The sequence below is a fragment of the Lycium barbarum genome, chromosome 6 (genome assembly GCF_019175385.1).
Source record: "Lycium barbarum isolate Lr01 chromosome 6, ASM1917538v2, whole genome shotgun sequence".
NCBI lineage: Eukaryota > Viridiplantae > Streptophyta > Magnoliopsida > Solanales > Solanaceae > Lycium > Lycium barbarum.
Window position 1 is genome coordinate 29,132,358 of NC_083342.1, and position 11,395 is coordinate 29,143,752.

Genomic DNA, 11,395 nt, shown 5'->3' on the forward strand with positions numbered 1-11,395 from the left:
TCAGAAACCCAGTTCTTGAAGGAAACGTTTCAGCCACATAAGCTCCTTCCCAGCTTCAACTGCGGCAATGTATTCGGCTTCTGTGGTTGATAGTGCTACACACTTTTGTAACTTGGATTGCCATGACATAGCTCCCCCTGCAAATGTGAATATATAACTCGAAGTTGATTTCCTGCTATCATAATCTCCTGCCATGTCAGCATCAGTGTAACCTTCCAAAATCGGCTTAGCTCCCCCATAGCACAAACATAGTCTGGATGTACCCTTCAGGTACCGTAGTATCCACTTGACAGCTTCCCAATGTATTCTTCCTGGATTTGATAAGTATCTGCTCACAACACCGACAGCATGAGCAATGTCTGGCCTTGTGCACACCATTGCATACATCAAAACTTCCAACTGCTGAAGAGTAGGGCACTGCTTTCATCTTCTTCTTTTCTTCTTCGGAAGAAGGACAACTTTCCTTGCTCAACTTGAAGTAATTTGCTAGTGGAGTACCAACAGGCTTGGTATTTTTCATGTTGAACCTTTTGATCACGCGTTCAACGTATTCCTCTTATGACAAGAACAACTTCTTTGCCTTTCGATCACGAATGATTTTCATGCCTAAGATATGTTGTGCAGGGCCTAAGTCTTTCATATCAAAGAACTTAGACAAATCTTTCTTCAAGTTGTTGATCATAGTTGCATCCTGGCCTACTATCAGCATATCATCCACATAGAGCATAAGGATGATAAATTTTCCATCGGGGAACTTCTTCAAGTACACACAATGATCTGCAGTTGTTCTTTTCTATTGATGTTTCAGCATGAATGAGTCGAACTTTTTGTACCATTGCCTTGGGGCTTGTTTGAGACCGTAGAGACTCTTCCTTAACTTGCAAACGAGATGCTCTTTCTTTGGGATTCGGAAACCATCGGGCTGCTCCATGTATATTTCTTCCTCCAAATCACCATGCAGAAAAGCTGTTTTCACGTCAATCTGCTCAAGTTCAAGATCCATACTTTCCACCAATCCGAGAACCACTCGGATAGACATCATCTTCACAACCGGCGAAAAAATCTCATCAAAGTCGATTCCTTCCTTCTGTTGGAAACCTTTGACTACGAGCCTCGCCTTGTACTTCACGATATTTCCGCTAGCATCTTTCTTGAGCTTGAAAACCCATTTGTTCTTCAAGGCCTTCTTTCCCGGAGGAAGTTTCACCAACTCATATGTTTGATTCTTTTGTAAAGAATTCATTACTTCCTCCATGGCCTGTTGCCAATTGGATTTTTCACGATGAGATTGAGCTTCTTGAAAGCTCTCTGGCTCCCCCTCGCTGGTAAGAAGGATCCATTCTGTTGGCGAGTATGACCTTTGAGGGATTAACCCTCGTGCAGAACATTGAACTTGATTATTTCCAGCTGTGTCTTGGGGTGAAGGCTCCCCCTGCTCAAGAATTTCTTCGTTTTGATCATCATCAACATCTGCCGGATCAATGTTTTCTTGTTCATCATGGACATTATCATGACGTTCCTCGTTGTTGAGAGGAATGTGTGGTGATTCAGGGACATCATCTGGAGCACGATAACTTCATTGCTTGTTGACTGTTGGAGCACACTCATGAAACTGGTTTTCATGGAACACGACGTCTCTACTTCGAATAAATTTTTTCATTTCGAGATCCCACAACCTGTATCCGAACTCTTGATCTCCATAGCCGATAAAGATACAAGGAGTTGATCTGAGATCAAGCTTCTGCCTCAACTCCTTGGATACATGCACAAATGCCTTGCACCCGAACACTTTCAAGTGAGAATATGAAATATCTTTCCCAGACCATATCTTTTTTGGAACTTCAAAGTTCAATGGGACTGAAGGTGACCTGTTTATAAGATAACAAGCTGTCAGAACAGCTTCGCCCCAGAATGGCTTTGGCAGTTTATCCATACTGAGCATGCATCGGACTTTCTCAACAATAGCGCGGTTCATTCTTTCAGCTACACCGTTTATGTTGTGGTGTTCGTGGCACCGTTTTCTCATGTCTGATCCCATGTTCAGCACAATATGCCAAAAACTCCCGGGAAGTGTACTCGCCTCCATTGTCGGATCGGAGGCATTTCAGCTTCTTTCCAGTCTCCCTTTCTACCATAGCATGGAATGTCTTGAAACGATCGAATACTTGATCCTTCGATTTGAGACAATAAGCCCAAACCTTCCATGATGCGTCGTCGATGAATGTCACGAAGTATTTGCTACCACCAAGAGATTCTTCTTCAATGGGTCCACACACGTCAGAGTGGATAAGGCTCAGCAACTCGAAACGATTCTTTCTGGTGGAACTGAAAGAAACTCTATGTTGTTTCCCGAGTAAATAGTGATCACAGGGATCCAAAGTTACGTCTTTATCTATTGAGATGGCTTATTTCTTTTCAAGAGTCGTCAATCCCTTCAGACTCATGTGGCCCAATCGTCTATGCCACAAGTTTGGCGATGTCTCTTCTTCAACTGCATTGAGACTCGGTCAATATAACTTTACATTGGTTTTGTAAAGAGTACCACAAATATGTCCTCTAGCCATAACCATAGAGCCTTTGGACAGCTTCCACGTACCATCCTTGAACAGATTTCCATACCCCTATCGATCCAGAGCTACTCCTGAGATCAGATTCAATCTCAGATCCGGAAAATGACGAACCTCTTTTAACACAAGTGAGCTTCCATTGCTGGTTTTTATGTGCACATCACCAATGCCAACAATGCTCGAGAAACTGGTGTTGCCCATCTTCACAACGTCGTGGTCTCCAGATTTATAAGTACTGAACAAATCCCGGTGTGGAGTGGCATGGAATGATGCAGCAGTATCAATCACCCACTCAATATCATTTGTGCCCACGTGTAGGCATGCTTCCTCTCCGCATGTAACAAGTGCAAAGTCTGGTGACACGGTGACCATGGTCTCACCATCTTCCTTGCTCGAACTCTGGTTAGTTTGAGGCTGCTCCCGTTTAAGCTTTCGACACTCCACCTTCTTGTGGCCATAGTTGCCACAATAGTTACAATAGCCCTCGAACCAAGTGTTGGTATCGAAGGATTTTCTCCGCTCTCGTGATCTCCCTCGAACTTGAGATCTTCCTCTACTTTGACCTCGACCTCTACCTTTGCCTCGGCCTCTTCCTCTACCTCCTCTTCTACCTCCATTGCGTCCACTATTTTCAGAAACAAGGGCATATGATTGATCTACCCCGGCTTCTTTTCTTCGTGATTCCTCGTTTATTAAGGCGTCCGTGACCATCTGCATGGTCACCTTACCGTTGGGGGAGGAATTACTGAGAGTGACGACAAAAGTCTCCCAGCTATCAGGTAGAGAACTTAGGAGCAAGATTGCTTGCTCCTCATCTTTAAGAACCCATTCGGCTGCACTTAGCTGGTTCACGAGATCTTGGAACTGACTTGTGTGTTCTGTGACAGAGGTACCGCTACCTAGCTTGTGATTTACCAATCGCCTCATCAACAATGTTTTATTTCGAGCCGTTTTTGCTTGGTACATGCTCCCAAGCTTTTCCCAAAGTTTGTAAACACTCGTTTCCTGCGCGACATGATGGAATACACTATGGTAAATCCACTATCGAATTTGTGCGACCGTTTTCCTATTCATTCTTGCCCATTCTTCGTCTGTCTTCTTGTCGGGTTTGGCACCTTTATTTTCGAGCGGCTCGGCTAAATCCTTCAAATTTAACAAAACGGAACTCACGGTTGAATCCGGAATGGTCAAAAACTTAGGGAACCGGTCTGACCAATCTGAAAACCGGACAAAAACAGAGTGAACCGGGCTGCACTAATTCAAACCGAACCGGGCCGGTTTAACCACTGGCTGGTTGAAAGAGTCAACAAAAGGATGATGTGGCAATTGGAATTTGACCAGATCTAGTTCTGGTCAAACGGGTTGGTTGGATCGGGTTTCTCCGGTCGTCTTCTCCGGCGAGCTGGTGGCCGGAAGGTGGCGGAGCGGCGGCGGCGATGGTGGACAGAGAAACTTTGACTGGAATTTTGGAGGCCTTCCGGTGGTCGAAAAATTCCGAAAAATATATATTCGGAATCCTCGGAACGTATCTTTCTAATGGTATACTCAGAGCACAATTTTGGGACAAAAAAATTTTGACTGAAAATTTTACGAAACTTTAAAAGATTAGCCTGGAAGATTAATCAAGCTCTGATACCACTTGTTAGGATTGGAAAAGTCTTCTATTCATAACCGGAACAGAATTACAATAGGAGGAGCAACTCTCACACTCAACTATTACCAAAAAACCAATCCTAAACTTAATACCTATATCTCACTGAAGTGTTTTCCTTACTGTTTTTCTCTCTTGCTCTTGGTGATGCTACAAATGATAGAAGGCTTCCCTATTTATAGGGATGAAATGAACCTATTGATGTCATTTGTGACTCAAGCAAGCACTTGACAATTTGCCAAATACAAGGAAGATGTTTTCTTCCTTAAAACAAGGAATATGTTTTCTTCCTTGTTTTCTTCCTTAAAATGAGGGAGATGTTTCCTTCCTCAAATTATGGGATGGACCCAACAAATTCAGGGACTCGGCTCACAAGAGAAAATTTCTTGTTTAAAGCCAAGCAATTCAAAATTACAGAACTTGAGGGTGTGAAAAACCTTCTTGAGGTGTCAAAAAAAAAAAACCGTCCCCATTGAAGAAGAGATGGGGCAAATACTAGGCTTTGAGTATATTGAACGATGTGGGACCTTTTTTTTCAGATTTTAAACTGGTTATTTGGAATCCGAATTCGAATTTTTGAATTCCAAGTGGAGACAACAACAATTAATTGATTCGTACTCCAAAATCAGAAAAGAAAAGGGAATCACAAAGTTATTGTTCGATTTTGTGAGAAGAAAACAAAAGCTTGAATGCTTTGCTAAAAATGGCGAGGCAAGGACTGTGCTTCGTCGAAAACGCGTTGAACATATGCTAAAAGTTGTATGTTGTCATTGGAGGAGTTGGGGTTGCGTCTTTATATTAGGATTTTAGGGTTCGTATGGTTGTTGGTCTGATGAGAAAGGGTAATGCAGACTTAGGCCTAATTTTGGGAGTTTTAAGAAAACAATGGGCTGGGTCTGTGGTTGTGGGCTGGCTAAATTGGGCTTTTCATAGGAGCTGATTTGGGATTTAAATAATGATCCAAATTGGGTATAAAGAATAGCCTTTGTGTTTTAATTATAACCACATTTTGTAGAAATGGTTAATTCAACCCAAACTAAAATAAATTCTTTAAAATCCAACCAAATTGAAATAAATTAATAATCCAATTAATTTGCTAAGCTTCTTGATCGTAACAAAGTAAAACATGACTTTGAATTGACAATTAAATTACGTATTTAATTATTTTGGGCAAATCGATTTTGTGAATGGATAAAATTGACATAATTTATACTTAAAGTTATATGTAAAATATAAATAATATATATTAGGGTATTTTTCCAATGAAATGGCAAAACAACACTAGAACTAGTTTTAAAACTATTTTCTTTTGATATTATGAATAATTCTTTTACTCTGTTTGTGATTCAAGAAGCTTGACTAGTTAATTTAAATTTTTGGAAGGAAAAATCGGGTGTCAACACACGTGACCCGAATTTTCTACATAAATTCGCCTCTGGCTACATGCCTGGCCTTCCCTTTAGCGCGATAGCACCAGCCGGCGAGGTTCCTTCAGTGCAATGGCACTGCATAACGCCAGGGTCTTCTGTGTAATATTTCCATTGCACATTTGTTCTAGACTTTGGTGTGATGGCGTACCTAGGGCGCAATAGCACTTACCACTATTTTCCTTCAATGCAATTGCGCTCGCACCAGGAACTAAGATCCTTCATAGTCTAAGGGCTCGTTTGGACATGATTAGAAATCGTTGATTTGAAATCATGTTGATTGAAGTTGAAATTTTGTTTGGACATGTAGTTTGGATTTCTTATGTTGTACTTTTTCTAATAAACATGAAAACCCCACAATTTGTGAAAAATAACAAAACTTTCCCAATTCTTATACAATTTTACTAAATTAGCAAATCATTGTTCATAGACAAGTGGTCAGAATATCTAAATGTTACAATTACACAGTATAGTAATTATAATAACTGTTTGTTTGTCATAACATAATTACAGTGTAATTACAAGCGTACTGTTTGGTTGCACAAGAGTAATTACACAGTTAGATTTACTTTTTAAAAAATAAAAGATAATCATCAAAACTTGAAAGTTAATATCTGATAAATATGTGCCTTTATAAATGATAGTATTAAAATAGATATTTAAGATATATATTGTTTCTTATAACTATATTAATTAGTAATCCTATTATTGTAACTAATATTGTAAAACATAATTGATATATCTTTTTCAAATTAATAATATTTTAATTTAATTATGTCACGCCCCGAACCTGGACCTGGACGTAACACGGCACCCGGTGCCTAACTACATGCAACCGAGTGAACCAACTGGCTGGTTGAATCAACATGAGGTATAAGAATATACTGAAAGTGGAAAATAAACTCAACTCATGCTGACCTGCTAAAGCTTGAAAGTTAATATCTGACAAATATGTGCCTTTATAAATGATAGTATTAAAATAGATATTTAAGATATATATTGTTTCTTATAACTATATTAATTAGTAATCCTATTATTGTAACTAATATTGTAAAACATAATTGATATATCTTTTTCAAATTTATAATATTTTAATTTAATTATGTCACGCCCCGAACCTGGACTTGGACGTAACACGGCACCCGATGCCTAACTACATGCGACCGAGTGAACCAACTGGCTGGTTGAATCAACATGAGGTATAAGTATATACTGAAAGTGGAAAATAAACTTAACTCATGCTGACGTGCTAAAGTCTGACTGAATAAATAACTGAAAGTGCGTAATACTGAACAAAGTCTTAAAGATATATACTGTAGCCCACAAGGCTAACATAAAAGCCTGTGAATCTGTGTAACTACTAATATAGTCCATGAAGCCTCTAATGAAGTACTGAAAATTGACTGTTGCCAGGACAAGGCCATCCGTATACCTGACTGTCTGTAAATGCTATAAAGACTGTAAATAAAGAATAAGGCCCCGAAAGAACTGGGCTCACCAATCAGCTGATACTGGAGATCCTAGCAAGCAGATGCGTCGTCCTGTATATCGTTACCTGTATCGCGAGATGCATGCCTGGGGAAAAAGGGACGATAATACATTTGAATTGCACTGGTATATAAAGCAAATGAAAGAAAGAACTGCAAGTACTGAAACTGATAACTGAAGTGAACCAATAGATAAAGATATAAATAGTTCCTGTTTTGTAGAGAGAATCACCTGTTTAACTGAATTAATAATATGTGCATCGTCGGCCTATTATAAGTGCACAAATCAATGGCCTTGGCCAAGTAAGTGCATTAGTCAATGGCCTCGGCCAAGCATACGTATACATAAGACTGTGCCCTCGGGCAATCACATATGTTCAAAATTCATTTATTATTATTAAGGAACTGAGATCACTGGAATAATGAACATTACTAAACTGAGACGTGTATTCAAGGACATATTATGAGAACTGAAGCTTTAACTAATTTATAAACATGCTGAGTTTTCTAGACTGCGACTCATTGGTATCAAACATGAGTCTATGTAGATTACATACTGAGCTCACAACATTCGAAATGAAAGTCTTGAATGAATTACTAAACTAGAGAATGGAAGTTCTACAACTATTCAAGGAACTAAGCTTAACTATATTTCTGAGGCAATTCGCAACGTTGTAAAAAAACGTTGCGTAGGGAGAATCACTAACATTCCCAAACGTAGAGAGTTAGTCTCACATACCTTAAATCCGGTCCTTGAGTGTAGCAAAATGTTTGTCACCCTTCTCAACTGTAATCTATATCAATATATGTCAATGGAATCAACATTAGCAACAATACTCAAGTTTTGGCCATCGAGGCATTTCATAAAACACTTGGTGGGCATAAAGCTCCACAACCTCCATTAATGGTGATTTCTTCCCCCATTTCCTATTCTATTACTTCTAGGTGATTCTACAATCCTAATTAGATAGAATTAATACCATTCTTCATCACCCATATGATTATAACAATCCTAAGTCACAATGCCAAAACCCTACCATAGTTCATATGATTTTCTTTATCAAACCCATTAACTTATCTCTCAAGAATTCATCAATTCACAACTACAACTTATTAGAAGAGGAAAAGGATTACCTTCTTATGTTCAATTTCCTTGCATTTGAATGCTATGGTTTCCACGTCCAACGATAACGTCTCAATCAAGGTTCTATGGATTAGAAGGCTTTAATTAAGTTAGAAGGGTATTAGAGACTTGGATTCAACCTAGAATCACAATTGAACTTACCTTGGAGGGTTCTTAAGGCTTGGGACTTGTTCTCTCGGCCCTTAGGATGATTTTTCATGATTAGGGATGTTTGGGAAATAACCCCAAGCTTAAATAGGAGTTAAAACATGAAACTCTGAATTTTGACCCGAAAACCCGACCCATGCATGATAGGCCCATGATGCATGGCCACCGTGGGACCCCCTGCAGGTCAAGACTTGAGAGATCATGATTTCCTGGGCTGAGGCTGCAACACGTGGCCATCGCACATGCCCCCACGTACGGCGCATGGCCATCACGGGTGGCCCGTGTTGGCTTTTGCGTAATGTTGTTGTAACGTGCATAACTTTTTGTACAGATCTCTATTAGGACTCCACTATATATCGTTGGAAAGGTATTTCAAAGATTTAAAATTTTATGTTTTAATTTTTCTCAAATTTTCAACAGATTTTTGCATAAAATTGGGCTGGAAGACAGACCTGCCATAAACTTAGCCGATTCTATCGAATCTTAAGCACCTTACTATTCGTCTTGATTTCAAAACAACTATTTCCACCCAAACTCACCCCGACAGTACTTCACATATCTAAAATTTCACATCAATACTCATTTAACATATCCACACCTAGTCTGAATTTACAGAGTGTTACATTATCTCCTCCTTGGGATCATTCGTCCTCGAATGATTGTCCTGATTGTAACTATGGCTAACTTTAAACCTTAAACGTGACTGATGGAAACATGTGGACATTGAACTATCATGAACACATGAATACTAAACTGAGTAAATGCTGAACTGACTAGGTATTGAACTAAATGCCTATTGAACTACTTGAATACTGAAAGACATGTAGATTATAATATATAGGTTCTGAAGGAAAAGGTTAGTTACCTTCAACATTTTTTGTTTGCTCTTCAAGGAGATGGGGATACTTGGACTTCAACCGGACGATCTTCTGAATGTACAACTTAGCATAATCTTCTGTTGCATCTGTGGTCTTTACTGGCAAGAAATGTGCTGACTTCGTAAGTCGGTCTACAATCACCCAAATAGAATCATGCTTTTGAAATAAGCGAGGTAAACCTGTTATGAAGTCCATATTTATCATCTCCCATTTCCAAAAGGAATTTCTATGTTCGGAACCAAACCACCAGGCCTGGTACTCGGTTTTCACCAGTTGACAACTCGGACATTGGCCATGAAATTTGCTACGTTCTTTTTCATGTAGTTCCACCAATAAATTTCCTTGAGGTCATGATACATCTTTGTGGAACCTGGGTGAATGGAATACCTGTAATTGTGGATTTCAAATATGATTCGCTCTCTGAGACCATCCACATCTGGAACACATAATCTGCCTTGGTACCTCAAGGTACCATTATCTCCCCCTTGTTCAAAAGTCATCGTCTTTTATTTGTGAATCCCCTCTTTTAGCTGCAATATGTAGGGATCCTTAAACTCTTTCACCTTTACTTCGGCTACTAAGGAGGAATAAGCCCTGCTTTGAACAACAACTCCACCATCTTCAGAGTCCAAAAGTCGAACTCCTAGATTAGCTAAGCGGTGGACTTCTTTCACCATAGTTCTCTTGTCTGTATCAATGTGAGCTAAACTTCCCATAGAATGCCAACTAAGAGCATCAACTACAACATTCACTTTCCCTGGGTGATAAAGAATATCCATATCATAATCTTTGAGCAATTCGAGCCACCTCCTCTGCCTGAGGTTCAACTCTCTTTGCTTAAAAATATACTGCAGGCTTTTGTGGTCTGTGAAAATATCAATTTGAACACCATACAAATAGTGATGCCAAATCTTTAACGCGAAAACCACAGCTGCCAACTCCAAGTCATGAGTCGGATAATTCGTTTCGTGAATCTTAAGCTGCCTGGATGCATAAGCTACTACCTTACCATACTGCATTAGAACACACCCAAGACCAATGCCTGAAGCATCGTAATACACCACGAGCCATTAGGTACCCTCTGGCAGTGTCAAAACTAGAGCAGAAGTCATTCTCTCTTTTAATTCCTCCAAACTTCGCTCACAAGCATCAGACCACTGGAACTTGGCCTTCTTCTGAGTCAATATAGTCAACGGAGTTGAGATAGAGGAAAAACCCTCTACAAAATGGCTATAATAGTCTACCATACCCAAGAAACTCCTTATGTCTATCGCTGAGGTGGTTCTGCGCCAATTCTTTACTGTATCAATTTTTCTGAGAATCTACTTTCACACGTTCCCCTGAAATAACATGACCTTGAAATGCTACTGATCTCAACCAAAATTCACACTTGAAGAATTTAGCATAAAGCTTGCAGTCCTGAAGTGTCTGCAACACTATCCTGAGATGCTCTACATGATCTGTCTCACTACGGGAATAAACTTGGATGTCATCAATAAACACAATGACGAATAGATCAAGATAAGGCTTGAAAACTCTGTTCATGAGGTCCATAAAAGCAGCTGGTGCATTCGTCAAACCAAACGACATCCCCAAAAATTTGAAATACCCATAACGGGTCCTGAAAGCTGTTTTCGGAATATCAACTTCCTTGACCTTTAACTCATGGTAGACTGATCTGAGGTCATTCTTGCAACAACACTGGGCACCCTGAAGTTTATCAAATAAGTCATCGATTCTAGGGAGAGGATACTTGTTCTTAATGGTGACCTTATTCAATTGACGGTAGTCTATGCACATACGCCAGGACCCATTTTCTTTCGGACAAATAAGACCGGTGCGCCTCAAGGTGAGACACTTGGCCTAATAAATCCTTTTTCAAGAAGATCCTTCAAGTATGCCTTTAGCTCTTTTAACTCTGCAGGAGCCATTCTGTATGACGGAATAGATATTGGCTTAGTGTTGGGAAGTAAGTTAATTCCAAAGTCAATCTCCCTATCGGGAGGAACTCCGGGAAGATCTTCAGGAAAAACTTCTGGAAACTCATTAATAATAGGTACTGACTGGAGAGTTGGGACCTGAGAGTCTGCATCC